The sequence below is a fragment of the Bidens hawaiensis genome, unplaced genomic scaffold (genome assembly GCF_021521415.1).
Source record: "Bidens hawaiensis isolate Kalapana, Puna unplaced genomic scaffold, B.hawaiensis_p1.1 tig00017357_1, whole genome shotgun sequence".
Lineage (NCBI taxonomy): Eukaryota > Viridiplantae > Streptophyta > Magnoliopsida > Asterales > Asteraceae > Bidens > Bidens hawaiensis.
This window is the reverse complement of record NW_027492631.1, coordinates 55063-73923: the sequence shown is the minus strand read 5'-3', so window position 1 is coordinate 73923 and position 18861 is coordinate 55063. Positions and strand designations below refer to the sequence as shown.

At 38.0% G+C, this 18861-nt stretch overlaps 1 pseudogene across 1 annotated transcript; it reads right to left on the bottom strand.

Annotated features, from left to right (window-relative positions):
* Nucleotides 1-1958: 1958 nt before the first annotated feature.
* LOC143553758 (putative (S)-N-methylcoclaurine 3'-hydroxylase isozyme 2) lies at nt 1959-11778 on the bottom strand (annotated as a pseudogene). Its single transcript, XR_013138894.1, has 4 exons — nt 10901-11778; nt 10561-10754; nt 9363-9618; nt 1959-2155 (listed from the first exon to the last, which is right to left on the bottom strand). The product of XR_013138894.1 is annotated as a putative (S)-N-methylcoclaurine 3'-hydroxylase isozyme 2 (transcript).
* Nucleotides 11779-18861: the final 7083 nt, after the last annotated feature.

The window sequence follows — 18861 nt, the reverse complement described above, 5'->3', positions numbered from 1 at the left end:
CGTAATTAAAAGCTGTGTTTTAGGATTTATCATAGAAACCATAACTGCAATTAAGTTTTTTTAGTATCAATAGCGTTCAATATTTAAATAGATCATTTAAGCCATCGACATAGATAATGAGAAATGATATAATATTCATATCAATACATCTACTCTAATATATACTTTTTACAAATTGCCATTTGAAAATATGTTAATTTTATGTTTTGTTCTTTTATATTAAACCTATTTATTGCTACAAGTTAATTTAACATATTACCTAGAAATTAATTGATTAATGGAACGATCATTGAATTGGCCTTCTAGTGTAATGATACGAGTGACGATTAAGACATGAGATTCTTGAGGTCTTATGTTCGAAACCTGACTCAAGACAGCTTTTTCACAACGGTGTGTCGGCTTCCTCCTTGATGGTACTCCTGAGTGAATCAGGTATGAAGCGTCAAAGTCAGTTTGGACGGTTAAAATCTTATCTCAGGAGGACTCCCTCGGGTATTGGGGCAGTTCGGAACGCTGTTAAAAAGGGAATGAATATGATTATTAAAAGCAAAATGCCATGCCCGACCTCAGGGGTCTAGCCGTATGACTGATAGTTGGTATCGGTTTTATAAATACATCAGAGTTATGTTCTTTTAGCAAAAGCCTTTCAAAAAATATTTTTTTATAAAATATCAGGATTTAATACCCTTCTTTTATTTAAAACATCTATTTGGTTCAAGACAAAATATACAATACTTATAATTTCAAATATCTAAGCCATTAGATATCATATAATTTATATCCCCAATCTTCTATTCTGTTTTTCTGTCAGGTTTTAATCTTACTGAATTCCTGCAAACAATTTTAAACTACGTCAGCTATTTGTCGGTGAGCATCGACTAACTCAAAAAACATTTTCATATATGAAGGGTGCCACTTTCACGATCCCCGGAATTCATTAAACATAGGTTTCTTAATAATTCCATAAGGTTTCTCAAAATCCGATGGCAGTATTGTGTGATTCTTTTTCTTCGGTTGACGGCGTTATGGCGGTGGGCTCACGACCGCGACACTTATTAATAATAATAATATTACTCTACAATATACCCAACTACTAAACAATAATATAAACCAACTATGAAAATAATTACACGTAGACTGCTGCCAACAATTAGTTGGAAACAATCAAAACAGAATAAATAAGCGTATTAGGTTCTTATGTTTTTCATAAAACGGAGCCACACGATACATATATATTATATGGACTTTGATTTTTTGAGTCTTCTTGTTTGAATGTTGGCTTTCACATTAAATACGAATAAAAAGTTAAAAATTCTTAGGTAACAAGCAGCCAGTATATTTGACTAACTTGCTATTTGAAGTCAAGTCAGAGAGATTAATGAAGTTTCACATTGAAAAAATTATTTTATTCAGAAAGTCCAAGTCCATGAATGACATTTAACTAGAAAACTCAGCCATAAATATCTACATCTACCAACAGAATCATTATATAGGGTAGTTAAAATTTCAGGTTTTAGTCGATGAAAATAGATTTCTGGCACACTTATCTACAAGGGGCTGCTTAGTAGTCTTTTAATGATTTTATTAAGCAGCTACCTTATAATTAGATCGGTAAGCAATATGGTGTGTTTGGTTCTTTTAATAGATACCTCTTAGTGATCCATTAAGTCTCTTAATAGATAAGTTTTAGAAACTTAACATTTGAATAAAGACTATGCCATACAAAACATGGTCTTGGAGACATTGAACTGAAATATAAGTGTTAGAGTAGATTCAAAAAATGATTTGGTCGACATCAAACTGAAATTAATGCTATAAACAAAGGGCCATTCGTTCCGGCAAAACAAGCAGGACAAGTGTATTATACACCGTATCCTTTGATAACATAATATTTGAAACATTTATTGGTTGTTATTAAGACAAAGACAATAAGGGTTATAAACTGCGACATAAAAGTGCAAAACTTCTAAAATTAGATATTAATTGATTCTTCTCTACGTTTGAAGATAAGCTTAAGAGGTTTTTCTTTCGACAAAGTCACTCCAAAATTTTCAGCCATGTCGAGTTTAGCTGGATCCTCATCATTTGGAAGAGACCAATCATATTCTAGAACCAATAATGCTAACAAAGTTTGCAAACTCTTAACACCATAAGGCTGTTAGTAGAAGATATTATCTTAGTTATTTGAATTATATTGTTTACTAAAATAGCGTTAGTTTGTTATATCTTTTCCTATATAATGTAATGTATTCATTATTGAAAGATATACAATTGATTACAATAACTTTCATGGTAATCAGAGCTCTAGGTTTAACCTAATACCAAAGCCGCCATCATCCTCCTCTTGGTTTTCAAACCATGGCTGGCGATGCTTCTTCGTCCGGCAAAGACTCAAAACCATCTCTTCATCCCGCTTATAGTGTCACAAACATTCAATCCAAAATACGAACCCTAGACGGCAAAACCACAAACTACTCGTCATGGGTAAAACTCTTTAAACTTCACCTTAAAGCCTACAAAGTACTTTCACACATCGACGGCACACCACCTCCACCCGAAACCGACCCCACTTATGTTGAATGGTCGGAATTAGACGCCCTCATTCTTCAATGGATATACAGTACCATTAACGATGACACTCTCGACCGTGTCATGGAAAACGACATCTCTGCTCATGAGGCATGGCTAAAAATTCAAGATGTATTTTTAAGCAACAAGAAAGCTCGTGCGGCGGCCCTACTCCACGAATTCACTCACACCACCCTTAAAGATTGTGCCTCCATGGATGCATATTGTCAAAAGCTTAAGGATCTCTCCAGACAACTTGCTGATGTCGACAAACCGGTTGACGACTCTTCACTCATCATTCAACTAGTTAATGGCCTCCCTAAAGAACTAGACACTATCGGTACAATAATCAATAACGGAACTCCAAGTTGGAACGAAGCACGCACCATGATCGATTTGGAGATGCGCCGATTGTCAGCCCAAACCCATGCATCAACAGGTACCAATAGTGAGTCTCTACTGTACACATCCCGTAGCCAAAATAAAGCGGAGTCTAATAACACTAACTTGGGAACCGGTCAAATATACCCGGGAAGTAATTATCGGGGAAATAATTATGACCCTACTTTTAACCTTCGTATGGGACGAGGTGGTCGTAGCAATCGGGGGCGCGGGGGCCGGAACCAAAATTCAAACGCAAGACCAACAGGTCATACTGCGAACTACCCAATCCACCAACCCAACTATCAACATAACCATACCCAAGCCTCATATCCCACATACCCACATCCTAACACCACTGCGCCATAACATTACTACCCATTCCAACAACCCAATCTTCAAACTCCACCACCCTCTCTATACTCGTCTGCCCCACCAGCCCCATACCCCTCACCATCGGCCCAGCCCCAAACCAACATTCAACCGGCCCAATTTTCCCCCTCGCTCCGGTTTTGCTCAGCTGGCCTTCAATGCTCTTAGCCCGAGCGACATCAGTACCGCCCTCAACAACATGCAACTCAACTATCGGGATCCATATTGGTACATGGACACTGGTGCATCGTCTCATCTCACATCAGACTTGGGTAAAATTTCATCTCCCTTGTCTTTTTCCTCAAATCCTATTTTTGTTAGTAATGGTCAACGCTTATTAATTAACGGCTCCGGCAATGGTTTTTATACTTTACCCAATAAAACATACCAATTAAATCAAATCATACACTCACCCCAAGTTATAAAAGACCTTTTATCTGTTCGCAAATTCACTATTGACAATCAAGTCTCTGTTGAATTTGACCCTTTTGGTTTTACTTTGAAGGACCTCAAGGATGGACGCCACCTTTCCCGTCACAATAGTACCGGAGATCTTTACCCGTTTACACCACCGGCCTTTACCTTGCTATCGTCATCAACATCTACTCCTTGGCATGATCGTCTCGGTCACCCCGGCGCGAACGTGCTAGATTATCTTAGTCGTTTTCTCATTATTAATTGTAATAAGACTATTAAGTCATTTTTTTGTCCTTCTTGTCATGTTTCCAGCAGTAAACGATTACTTTTTCATGAATCTCATTCTGTTACTTTTCGCCCGTTTGATATTATACATTGTGATCTTTGGACTTCACCTGTTCTAAGTAACTCTGACTATAAATACTATATGGTTTTAATTGACAATTACACTCAATATGTTTGGGTATATCCACTTAAATATAAATCTGACACATTCCCTACATTTTGCAGATTTCACAAGCTTATTCAAACCCAATTTAATACATTAATTAAAACTTTTCAATTTGATCTCAGGGGGAATTTTACAACCATGCATTTAAACAATTTTCTCACACAAATGGCCTAGTCTTCCGTTTCTCATGTCCCCAAACCTCCCAACAAAATGGAAAATCCGAATGCATGATTCGTAGATTAAATGACATCATACGAGCCCTTCTCATCCATTCCCACCTACCTTCGGTCTTTTGGGTTGAAGCTTTACACACTGCCGCCTACCTCCACAATATCCTACCCTCAAAACAACTACACTTTCAACCTCCCGCTTTTGCTCTCTATCATCGCCAACCAACTTAAGATCACCTACGTGTGTTCGGTTGTGCATGTTATCCAAATCTTTCTGCCACACAGTCCCATAAATTGGCTCCTCGATCTGTTCGCTGCATATTTTTAGGCTATCCTCCCAACTTTCGCGGATACCGATGTTACGACCCCTTATCCGGACGTGTTCATGTTTCACAACATGTTACATTTGACGAACAGACATTTCCTTTTACCTACATCCCTTCCTCATCCCACACCACCTATTCGTTTTTGGATGATGACTTACCCACCTCACTAATGCTTCCAATCAACCCACCCACCAACCTGATACCAACCAACCTCCTGACCAACAACACATGTGACAATCGTTAATTTCAGGTTAACTCCGTTAACTCAACTCCGTCAATTCAAACTTAAGATCATTGAATCCATAACGCACGCCTCATTACATTTAAACTAGGGTTTAAATGACGCTTAACACTTACTACATGTGTAGTCTTTCGGGAATTGCACCGAAACACAAACGAGTTGACGCAAACGATTGGTGAATAAACGAAAAACGTCAAAACAATAATTATGTGATAATTATGTGTTAGACTTATGTGTTATGTGATAACATTCTTATAAACATTAACTTAATGTGCTAGAACTAGTTAATTAAGCTAGAAAAGTAACATTTGAAAGTTAAGGGACCAAAGTGTATTATATTATTATTATTAATATTAACCTAAACCCTAACCTCCTTCTCTCCCTCCCCAAAACTGACGGCAGCTACCCCCCCTCTCTTCACGATCGGCTCACACACACACACATATTGCTTGGTTTTTGATCTTGGGCTTCACAATTGAAGCATCCTACACCCGATTCTAGTCATCTTCTACCTTCCCCTTGCTTATTTTTTTGTGCTTTGGAAGGTATAATTATAAACCCTAGAATCTGGAAATTATATACATGATGTTCATATGTCTTGTTTTGATTGAAAGATGTATTGATTGTTGAATTGATAGCTAGTATTGGTGTTATTGCATGTTAATCGTTTGTTTCTTGATTTTGAGTTCAAGTAAAACCCTAATCATGGATGTAATGTGTATTTGATGTGCATGGATAATGATTATGGTGTCTATAAGGTCATATGAACGGATTATGGTCCATAGATAGTTAATAGGTTGAGTTTTGTTGCAAACAGTTTCTGGACAGATTGTGTTGTTGATGTTCAATTGACTGTAACGGGGTGTAAATGTGAAAATTGGTTGAGATTATTGATACTACAGTAAACTAGGTTGAGTCTAGTTTCTAAAGAATATAAATTTGCAATTTTTGGACATGTAAAAGTTAACCTTTATGATTTTACAAAAACGTTGTGCAAAGCTGAGTTGTTAGACCTGCTGTTAGGTTGTTTTGTAAATGTTATATCTCATGAACTACGAGACCAATTGGGTTGGTTCCACTTCTGGAAATTGACTTGTTGAGTTAGGAACCTAACCCAAGTGGTCTTGCATTTGTTGAGTTTTTAGTTTAACGGGAATTTCAAATAACATTCTGTTGCGCATGAATTTGACTGTTATGAGTTTTCTGTAATGTTTTGATCATTGTGAGAAACATATGTGGAATAAAAATAAAATAAAATATGTTCTGGAAACCTAATACATGTATGCTTTTGTGATGATTTTTGATGAATTAATTGAGATGCTATGATCGGTGGTATAGTATAATCTTTCAAGTAGAATTTCTGTCTCGGTGAAACTAGCTGCTGAATTTTGTGAAAATGCATGAAACATGATAATTGCTAGTTAATTGTTATGTTTTGACCAAATTGCCCATGCGGGGAATACTTGCTAAATAATTGTGGTGTTTTGACCAAATTGCCCCTGTGGGGAATAGTTGCTAGTGATGTACATTATTAATACATGACACGTAAATAATTGTTCACACATGTATCGTATCACAAATGTACTTGTTAAGTCACACACGATTCACAAACGAAACACGAAACGTGATATTTGCATAGGTATTATGTGCCGAGTCTAGAGACTCGATAATAGTTCCGACACTTAGAAAATCTCCTTGTTGTTTTAGAACGCTAGAGAGAGTTTTTCTGTGACGCGCATCTTGGTGAATTATTTTGGGAATACTTCGCAAACAGTGAGTTCACTTACCCCTTTTAAACTGTTTTCAAACGCTTTTCACTTGGGGGAGATAACATACTCCGAAAACGCATTTAAGATTTTGTTAATATAGATTATATATCACTTGTAAAGACTAAGTGGCAAACGCAATAACTAAAGTCCTTCATTCACATCGAACCGTTTAATATTGGATAATAGCGAGTCATTGTTGAGTAGTACTACTGGGTTTGACAAACCCCACCCAACGCTAAACTCGACTGGAGGTCGAGTGGGTGTAATCTTGGCTAAACACATACCATGATCGGGATAGACCTGGTGGCAAGGCAAATGATAAACAGTCAGCTTCGGTGTCGAACACTTAGTAATACTTGTTTTATAGGCTAGCTACCTATAGATATATAATTGATTTAACACTATCTGGTAACGCAAAACGCTGAACGCAAAACGCTGAACGCAAACGCTAAACGCTTTATTTTATATAAACTTGTGAACTCACCAACCCCGTGTTGACACTTTTAGTATGTTATTCTCAGGTAGCCGAGGTGGGCGCGCGGTATAGGATCATGCATTGTTTGAAACGCTTTTGTTTATGCAACCTGATTTTAAACTGTTATTATGGGGTTTTGAGTCGTCCTGCGTGACACAACTTTTATCTCTTGGTTTTTACGCTTCCGCACTTAATTTCATTTAAACGTGTTTACGGGTTGATAATAACTAATGATTCCGATCCTGTTAGTTCACACCCTCTGACGGTAAAACTCCGTTAGTGGATTTTGAGGGTGTGACAACACACATATACAGTTCCCACCTCCTCCATTAACCCCTCTCCATTCACACCCACCATCCCAAAAAACTCCACCGACATCCCTACCACCCCACCCCCACCCCCGCCCCCACCCCTTCCTACGTCTAATACGCATACCATGCAAACTCGTGCAAAGTCCGGTCTCCATAAACCAAACCCTCGGTATAACTTATCCGCAACCACTAATATTTCTCCCGTTCCGACCTCTTATATAAAAGCCTTGTCGGACCCTAATTGGTTGCGAGCCATGAACAACGAATTTAGTGCTTTGCAGGAAAATAGTACGTGGGAACTGGTCCCATGCCCCACCGACCTACCGGTAATTCGTTCTATGTGGTTGTTTAAACACAAGTTCAACCCGGACGGCTCACTCGATAGATATAAAGCTCGTCTGGTATGTAATGGCAAATCACAAACGGTTGGTATTGATTGTACTGATACTTTTAGCCCGGTTGTTAAGCCGGCTACTATTCGCACAGTTCTTTCTATAGCCACCTCGCGTGCATGGGATATTCGTCAGTTAGATGTTAAAAATGCGTTTCTACATGGTACGCTTCAGGAAACAGTTTTTATGCAGCAACCACAGGGATTTGTTGACCCAAATCATTCGAACCATGTGTGTCGCCTCCATAAGTCTCTTTATGGCTTAAAGCAGGCGCCTCATGCTTGGTACCACCGGTTCTCCACGTTCGCTTTATCCATGGGTTTTCGGGGGAGCTTATGTGACACTTCGTTATTTATATATCAACATGGGGGTCAGACTGCTTATTTACTTTTGTACGTCGATGACATCGTACTCACGGCGTCACATTCGAGTCTACTTAATAATATTATTTCCCGTTTGTCTGCGGAGTTTGCCATGACTGACCTTGGACCGTTACATCATTTTTTGGGCATCACAGTTACTAGAGATCATCGTGATTTGTTTTTATCTCAGGCTCAATATGCGCGTGACATCCTACACCGAGCCTCCATGACTGCTTGTAAGCCATCACACACACCTGTTGACACCACCTCTAAACTTAGTGAAACAGAGGGAGAATTATTACCAGATGGTTCATTTTATCGAAGTTTGGCCGGAGCACTTTAGTATCTTACGTTTACTCGGCCTGACATATCTTATGTGGTTCAACAGATTTGTTTATTTATGCATGCTCCTCGGGACTCTCACTTGACGTTTATGAAACGAGTTCTACGGTACATTCATGGGACGGTAGATTATGGTATTCGCATCTCGGCTTCCCCCACTCACTCTCTTGTGGCTTACTCTGATGCTGACTGGGGCGGCTGTCCGGACACACGTCGGTTCACCTCGGGTTATTGTATTTTCCTCAGGGATAATCTCATATCCTGGTCTTCTAAACGTCAGCCAACCATCTCGAGATCTAGTGCTGAAGCCGAATACAGGGGGGTGGCGAACGCGGTTGCAGAGGCTACTTGGATCCGTAACCTGCTTCTTGAGCTACACACGCCGATCACTAGAGCAACAATCGTGTACTGTGATAATGTTTCAGCAGTCTATCTGTCAAGGAACCCCGTTCAACACCAGCGCACCAAACATGTTGAAATGGACATACACTTTGTGAGAGAAAAGGTACAAATCGGTCATATTCGAGTCCTCCATGTACCGTCCTCTCTTCAATATGCTGACATTTTCACAAAAGGACTACCTCGACACTTGTTTGACACGTTTCGGAACAGCTTGAACGTCACGTCCTACACACGCTCAAGCTGAGGGGGAATATTAGTAGAAGATATTATCTTAGTTATTTGAATTATATTGTTTACTAAAATAGTGCTAGTTTGTTATGATATCTTTTCCTATATAATGTAATGTATTCATTATTGAAAGATATACAATTGATTACAATAACTTTCAAAGGCAAACCAAGGCACATTCTCCTCCCACCACCAAAAGGTAAGAACTCATAGTCATGCCCTGTAAAATCAATGTTTGAGCCAAGAAACCTCTCTGGTTTAAAAGAATGAGGGTCCTCCCAAATTTTTGGGTCATGACTTATCGCCCAAACGTTGACCCAAACTTGGGCAATTTGAGGAATCATATAATTCATAACTTCACAAGCTTCAAGGGCGCGTCGAGGAATTAGAAGAAGAACAATAGGGTGTAATCTTAGGGGGTGTTTGGTACAGAGAATGGAAAAGGAGAGAAAATAGAAATGGAAATGGAATTGTAGAGAAAGAGAATTAGTATGGAGAATGAGAATCATTTCTCTTGTTTGGTACACGAGAAAATAAACAGAGAACTCTACCATACCCAACCCCACCTCCACCCAACCTGACACCACTCACCACCGTAGCCCCACCACCACAGCCCCACCACCACAGCACCACCACCACAGCCCCACCACCACAGCCCCACCACCACCACCAGCCCCACCACCACAGCCCCACCACCACAGCCCTTTCTTCAACCACAGCCCACCACCACCGGCTGCCGCCACCAAATCCCCTTCTTCAACCACAGTACACAAGAAATTAAAAAGATTCAAATTTTTGGAACAAAAGATATAGAAAAAGGAGGCTCAGATCTGTCATCACTGCCTCTTTGGAGATTTTGTGGTGGTGGTGGTGGTGGCGATGATGATGATGATAATCAGAAGCCACCTGCGACCACCGCCGATTTCCACCACCACTGTCACCCACCTGCGACCACAATCACCCGACCATCTGAAAACCCTAACCTACCACGAACCACCACTTGAAACCCTAATCTCCGTTCACCCGTACCACCTGCAACCTACAACCGGTTACCATCTCTGTGTTCACCACTGCGAACGGCGGAGACGGGGTGGTGGTTGCAGACTTGGAGACGAGGTGGCGGTTGCAGACTTGGAGACGAGGTGGCGGCCGGAGACGAGGTGGTGGCCGGAGACGAGGTGGTGACATGCTATGAGGAGGCTGCTGAGAAATGGATTTCTCTTTGTTTTAAAGAGAAATGGAATTCTCTAGTTTTAGAGAAATAGAAAGAGAAATAGAAATGAAAAGTGGAAAACAAACAAAAGAAATATTTCTAATTTCATTTCTCCCCAATCAAATCCCTCTACCAAACACCCCCTTAGTGTTTCCTTGATACAAGCATTGAAATACGCCAATTTAGAAAGGTTGGATTTCATGATACTGTTACGATCGTGTTCTCTCTTTAGCTCATTGTAGACTTTGTGCATGACGTCTTGGTTCTTTATCAATTCCGCCATAGCCCATTCAATGGTTGTTACCATAGTATCCGTACCAGCGGTGAACAATTCCTGCATACGGAGGAAGTTTATCAGTCAATTTAAAATAAATGAATACATTAGATGCTTTGGTTCTTTAGTAATATTTGTAATCTATCCAAAAAGCGTTTTTAAAATATAAATAAAAATCGACTTTAATAAAAGTATAAAAGACTTACTAGGACCAAAATGCAGATTTGAGCATTCGTGAAATTATTTTCAAGCAATCGATCCAATCTTTTTCCCCGGCCACGTTTTTGGTGATTCCAGCTCTCCTTTCTTTTATTATAGTTTCTGAATAGCTAGACAAGTTGTTATAATGATTCATGCAGTCTTTCCTTAACCCTTGAAGATCTAGCCCCCCAACTATGGGGAAAAAGTCGCTTACATTCGGTGTAACAGAATTCTCCAAAATCTAGAGCCTATATTTTAGTCCATGAGCAGTTTTCTCATCTTTCAAATCAAGAAAATCTTTGCTAAACAAAATGTTGCTCAAAGTGTTAATCAATGTTGTAAAAACTAATTCCTCAATTTTCACAACTTTTCCTTGATTACTATTCAAGAAATCCAACATATGACTCAACTTTTCATTTCTCAAGTTTGATTGCGCCTCTATTGCTTTAGCGGAAAACAAATCAGCCCGACACAAGGTTCTACATGTTTTCCAGTGTTCGTTGCAGTCCCTTGCAAAAACAACATAGTAGTCCATGAAACTTAGGTGAAGTGCATCAGGTATGGTGCGACCAGAAAGAAGACGGACTTGAGTCTTGAGAACTTCCTTGGCAGCCTCTACAGAAGAGGCTACCACAAGAAACCGAGTGCCTAGACGGAGAGAGATGAGAGGGCCATATTCATTAGCGAATTTGGCAGCTGCGAGATGAGGGTTCTTGGCCATTTGGTGCATGTTCCCAATGATCGGCCATGGTCGCGGCCCTGGTGGGAGATTTTTGACGGATGTGTAATATTTGTGAGCCAAGATCAATAAGAAGAGAGGTGTTACAAAAAGGAAAAGAGAACTTAAGAGATTAAGGAACTCCATAGAAACAAATGTGAACATATCTACTTGAGATTGTTGAGTGGTTCCATTTGTACATGAACATGTGCATTTTATAGGCAAGTTGATTACCAGAAATACAACGAGTTCTTCATGGAGCAATATTTAATGACCAAATAATTTAGCCATCGACTGGTTTCCAGATTGTTTGACTTGAGTTATTAGGGATGAAAATATACGGACAATCTTTTAGAAAAAAATTCTGCTTTGGAAAAATAATAATAACAATGTCGTTATCGGACAATTACTCATCTCGTGTGAAAAATATATTAATAACGTAAAATTAAACTATTATCTGCTTTGGAGAAATAATAATAATATGGTTATAGGAACGATTAATTTTTTTTTTCTGAAAAGGCCAATGTTACTCGAGCGAATAGTAATTTATATTTTGAAATACATGAAAACAACATAAAAGCCACTAAACATCATAAAAGCCACTAATTTATAAGATCATGAAACTTTCTAGCCACCAATTTATAACATCATGAAACTTTCTACACTTAAAATGTTTTGCGACACGTGACGGTACAGTCATCATTGGAGAGTTTTGTAAAAAGAGATGTAGTGATAAAAAACACATAACTCTCATGTAGTTATTACCTCTCTCTCTCTCTCTCTCTCTCACACACACACACACACACACAAACACAAAACGCTCAAGTCCCAGATCGATAACCAGCATAAATAAAACGACTAACTCTTGTTTATTATAATCAGAAAATATAACTCAAAAAACTGATTACAAACTCTAAAACCCTAACTCGGTTTGACTCTTAATGAACCCTAACTCGGTTACACCAACTTCTCTTTTTCTAATGTCTAACCATAACTCGGCTTATATAGACTAACCAAACTTGCTAGCTAAGACATTACCAAATATAATAAACCCTAATAATTCTTGGGTTGGGCCTTACACTTGGGCCAAACAACAATTGAGCCAACAATCACCCCCCAATTGTTGTATCCAACTCACCAGACTCACCCCTTAATTTCCTACTCGAAATTGGCGGATCTTCAACTTCACGTTTGTCATCATTCTCTTGATTCTCCCGAAGATTTTCTTGATCTCTTGCAATGTTCTTTGAGCTCCACCTAGCTTGAAGTAACACTTGCTTCGTTTGATCATTAGACACCTTCCCTTGGGCTTGAATCTCTTCCTTGACCATGCGTTTAGTTTCTTGAACACTCTTCTTTGAACTTTGAATTTTGGAACTTGGATCTTTGATTGGAATCTGACTCGCAACCTGCTTGTATTCTTTCAGTCCAACACTTTGAAGATCCCGACCTGCAAAATTCTTCATTCCAATAATAGCTCGTTTACCGGGACTTGTTATCTTGAGACTAATCCTGTACAATCGGTCCTTGGTCCTTGTCACCTTCATCAAAAGCTTACCTGTATCATCTTTAATGGTTAGCAAATCATGTTTCATGTGAATCTCGCATCCACCTTCCGTTGCTTGACCAAGACTTATGATATTGCACTGTAGGCTCGGGATGTAGTAGACATCGGTCAACAGACACTGTTCTCCTGTCTTTCCTTCAATTAATACTGACCCTTTTCCCTAATATCAATACAAGATTCATCTCCGAACTTCACCGTTCCCGTTTCTTTTTTATACAATTCATAAAAGTGCGCTTTATTACCCGTCATGTGACTCGATGCTCCATTGTCGAGATACCAAACATCTTTCTCCATCGGCTCAGTTTCGAAACGCTTTGGAATCACACCCGTCTTCATTCAGTAAAACCGTCTTTTGATCACCTTTAATCATAAATAAAGATGGATCAAAATTATCAACTTTGTTCAAATTAGATTCTTTATTCTTTTTCATACGTTCCGGGCATATAGATGCAAAGTGACCAAACTCATCACAATGGTAACACTGAACTTGTGATCTATCCTTTCTTCCCCTTTGACGATCATTGGTTCTTCTTTGTCCCTTATTACTTGACCCGCGATCTTGACCACCTCGGTTTTCGCAACCATCTTGGTCCTCATCGTCTCTGTCTTGACCTCCATTTTCACGGCCTCTTCCACGCCCCTGTGAACTCGGCTAACCCTTACCTCGGCTACCGGACTGATCACACGACTTGCCTTTATAACTACTTTCCGATCGATTGAAAAGTAACCGACCTTGTGAATTTGAAGCGCGTTCTCTCCCTCGTAGACGTTCCTCAAACGCCTTAAGTCTTCCAACAGCATCTTCAAACATCAAACTATCGAGATCAACACTTTGCTCGATTGAGGCTACGAGTTGAAAGTACTTATATGGAACCGCATCCAACAACTTCTTCACCAAGACATCTTGCTCGAACACGTAACCTAGACTCGTTGCCTTTGAAACTATACTTGTTATTTTCCTGCAAACTCGTCAACAGTCTCGTTTTCCGCCATCTTGAGTTTCTCAAATTCACTTTTCAAAGTTAGCAGTCGAGCCTTTTGAACTCGCTTGGCCCCAACATACCGTGCCTTCAAAGCCGTCCATATATCCCGGGCATTCTTGTATTGAGAAATCTGAAGAAGAATATCACCATTCACCACTTGAAATAAAAACGATCTTGCCGTTTTATTCTTCTTCGCATCAATAATCGTACCCTCTTCTGGTTGAACAACTTCCATTAGGTCTTGATCATCCAATATCGCTTCCACCACAATCGCCCATGTGATGTAATTAGTTCCATTCAACTTTGGAACCTGTAGAGATATCCCCCCGCTCGCTTTGGGTTGGATTATTAGTCTTTCTTCGTCACCTGCCATTGACGTCGACAAACCCCCTTTGCTCCACTTCTTTGGAACAAACACAAACCAAATAATCTGAACAACTTTTCAGAACCGTACCGTTTGCTCGCAAATAACCGATCACAAATATCTCTCTAAATACCAAATTGTATGCAAAAACTATAATTGCAACACATATATATATAATGTGGTTTTTTTTTTCTTCCTTCGTAACCTGAGCTAATAAAAAATTAAAGAGTATTGCAACCTTCCAAAAATCTGAATTCGTTGGACTTCTTGTAACACCTTTCAATTTCTTTATATCACAAAATAGAAGAAAAAATCAAAGAACAATTATCCTCGCAATCTCAAACCTTTACCGGAAACTGCTTTCCACACAACAAACCGATTGAAGCCTTGAAGGAACATGCTTGTTCTCCAAGTTCACCACCCTATTTCGGAAACCCAACTTGGTTCCGATATACGCCGATGATAGCTCCTCCTCAAGCCACCGCTCGCCGCCGATCACGATACCGATTATCGATTTCTTGAACTTGGCTCTGATACCGATTCAAGTCCCAGATCGATAATTAGCACGAATAAAACGACTAACTCTTGTTTATTATAATCAGAAAATATAACTCAAAAAACTGATTACAAACTCTCAAACCCTAACTCGGTTTGACTCTTGATGAACCCTAACTCGGTTACACCAACTTCTCTTTTTCTAATGTCTAACCATAACTCGGCTTATATAGACTAACCAAACTTGCTAGCTAAGACATTACCAAATATAATAAACCCTAATAATTCTTAGACTGGGCCTTACACTTAGGCTAAACAACAATTGAGCCAACAAACACCACACTTCAAAATTATATATATAACTTTATCCATAACTTTGGAAGAGATGGTGTGAGAGAGAGTTATGAACCATAACTTTACTCATAGCTCACTATACATGGTCTAAGCCACATATTCAGTTTACTACTTGCAACTTGTTACTATTTATTCCTTCCATTATTATTAAGAATTTAAGACTTTCAACAATAGACGCCCATAAAGAACTTCATATCTAAATTTTAAAAGAATTTTATTTTGAAAGATCAATAAAAAAAAATTGTTCTCACTACTGCATCAAATATTTCATCCTCATCTCAATCCCGAGACTTTTAAGGAAAACAACATCATATCTAAATTATTCACCCGGTCCTAACCAATTTTTTAATATCTTTTGGTGATTGCTTGAGTGTAATGAAGAGAAATTATAATAAAAATTAAATAAAGAAGTATTATTTAATTAAAATAGTAATTTATGTGTGAAGTGAGATGCGGAAGGTTTTAAAATAATAGGAGATACATTTAAAAGATAGTGATTTATATAATAATAAAAGTGAAAGGATTATGCATTAGCCATTTGTATATTATGCATCTCACTTTGTATCATGTTATATTCTTTTTTATATAACTTTCATTTTTTTACTTTTGGTCGCTACGCTTTTTCATAGTTTACAAATATGTCATAAAATATATTTTAGTTTTAGTCGTCAATATTTTTTCACTTCCAACTTTGGTGTCCTATACTTTTCATCTTTTACAATTTTTTTGTTTAACGTTTACGTTTGAATTTAACGAGTTAACGCGATGCAACACATGTGTGTGGTTGAACGTTTTTATGTCTAGTTTCCCGTTCAACAGCTCCATGGCAATGCGTAAATGTTAAGTTGACTTAGTAATTTTTTTCTATATTTTATGTTTTGGTTTAATTTTTGTGTGTTAACACGATGCAATGAACGTGTGTGGTTTTACGTTTTTACGTCTACTTTTTGTCCAGTTTTCTTAATGGTTAACGTTAGTCGCTGGCTGTGGAAGAGGGGATGATGAATGAAGGCGGCGATGGTGGTAACTTCATGCTTTTGAGTGGACTGGATGTGCAAATACACGGCTTTACACCTCCGCCGCAACGCCGGGTGTAAATACTAGTTTTTAATAAGATTTGAGGGATGAATAAGGGCAGCCTACCATGAGTGCTTTTAGTATAATAAGTATATATATATATATATATATATATATATATATATATATATATATATATATATAGGCAAAGTATAGAATGAAAACCCACTTGAGTTGTGAAAACCCGTGAAAACTCAATGCAACATCGGTTCTTTTTTTTTTCTTTCCTTTTTGTTACATGTAATATATGTTGTTACATTTAATACAAAACATAAAAAAAATGTTTTGCTATTTTTTTGCTAATTTTTATATATGTTTTCAGGAGAGAGAAATGTAAATTAACTTTTACATTTTTTTATTAATTTTAATTGTGAACCACAAGATTTAATCTTTATTTAAAAACATGTGGTTGAGAATGAATTTATAAAATTTTCATAACTCAAGTGTGTTTTTATTCTAACCTAACCCTATATATATATACACACACATATATATATATAATTTAGTCTGTATTAAAATAACATGCTGCAAGCCGGTTGTATGGTTTTCCGAGGAACGTCTAAGCCAGACTCTGAAGCCATCATAAATCCGGTTAAGACAACATAGTCTGGTCAAAATGGGAGAATAGGGATTTTCAATTTGAGGAATGAGGAGTGCTTTATTGATGTGTTTAATGATAATGTGATTCATTGTGTAATATGCAATTTGATTGATTGAACAATCAAACATCTATTCTCAATGCATTTTATTTCACGTATCATTCGTGGACACCAAGACACTACATATGATTCTATATTCTTTTACCTAGTTTTTAATAAAACAATATACTTTTTTTAAATATAAAAAACAATATACTTACAATGCATGAGGCTAGATTCCTCTTCCTAATATTAAAAGAACACTTTTAACAAGGTAGTTTTAGTATCAATAGTGTTGAATATTTAAATAGATCAATTAAGCCATCGACATAGATAATGATAAATGATATAATATTCATATCAATACATCTACTCTAATATATACTTTTTACAAATTGCCATTTGAAAATATGTTAATTTTATGTTTTGTTCTTTTATATTGAACCTATTTGTTTCTACAAGTTAATATTACATATTACCTAGAAATTAGTCGATTAATGGAATGATTATTGAATTCGTTTTCTAGTCTAATGATATGAGTAAGGGTGTTAACCTGGTCAACCCGATCGGGTTTCGGGTTAGACGGGTTTTTACAAAATAAAATCTAACTTGCAACCCAACCCTATTAAGATTCGAGGTTCGGGTTAGTCGGGTTAACCATGCTACTTAATATTTTTAAGTTGAGTTTTCACTACAAGAAAGTTGCGTATTAGCGGTGACAGTATTAGCGGCGACAGGCTCTTTAGCGGCGACAAACACTGATCCGCAATTTTTTTAATAAACACATTTGGGGTGATGATAACTGTTTTGATCCAACGGCTAGGGTAATTTTCAAAATTGTCGCCGCTAAAAATAATTGGCACAAACCGGGAAAATATATCATCTTCCCTCTCTTTTTCTTCATCTCACAATCGAGCTGCAACTCTTTCTCTCTCTCTCTTCGTCTCCAAAGCCGTCCGACGCCGGCCACCACTCCACTACTCCGACGCCAGCCACCACTCCTCTACTCTGACACCGGCCACCATTCCGCCACTCCGATGCCGGCCTTCACTCCGCTATTCCGATGCCGGCCACCACTCCGTTAGGTGCTGCTCCTCCGACGCCGGCCACCACTACGACGCTATCGGCCACTCTCAACATCTGTAAGAAATTCTCTGTTTATGTAAAATTTTAGGGCTATTGGGGGTGAATTTGTTGATTGTAGTTGATTTTTGGACTGAATCTGTGTGTTTAATTTCTTTTGTGATGAATTTATTTTGGTGGTTTGTAGTTGATTTTACCGGTGTAAACAATTGCCAAAAACAATAAAAACAAAGGACGGAAAGGAAAGGGCCTAAATCCTTATTCAAATACAATCATATTTTACAAGGATCGACATAAATCAATTGTACAAGGCCCATGGCATACAGAATTAAAACCAAGCTATTAGAATTAAGTAGTCACGAGCATGTCATAACGATATGTCCAGAATTTTTTTAAAACCTCATATTTTAAAAGATATTGTAGAAAAACAAAAAAAAAAGTGTAGTACTTGAGTGTGACATTTGTCATTGTATCGTTGGTTCATGAATGGAAATTATATATATGGCAAACTATAGGGTTTTTGTTGTTTACATGGTTTGTGTGTTAGCTCATTTAATAAACTATCCTGATCCATTTACAGCAAGCTGGTATTAGAGAAACGATTATTGTTTTCATGTATACAAAGAGAAACCCATTGATTGAAATGGTCTATAGTCAAGTTTCATTGTTACGAAATTGATATATTTT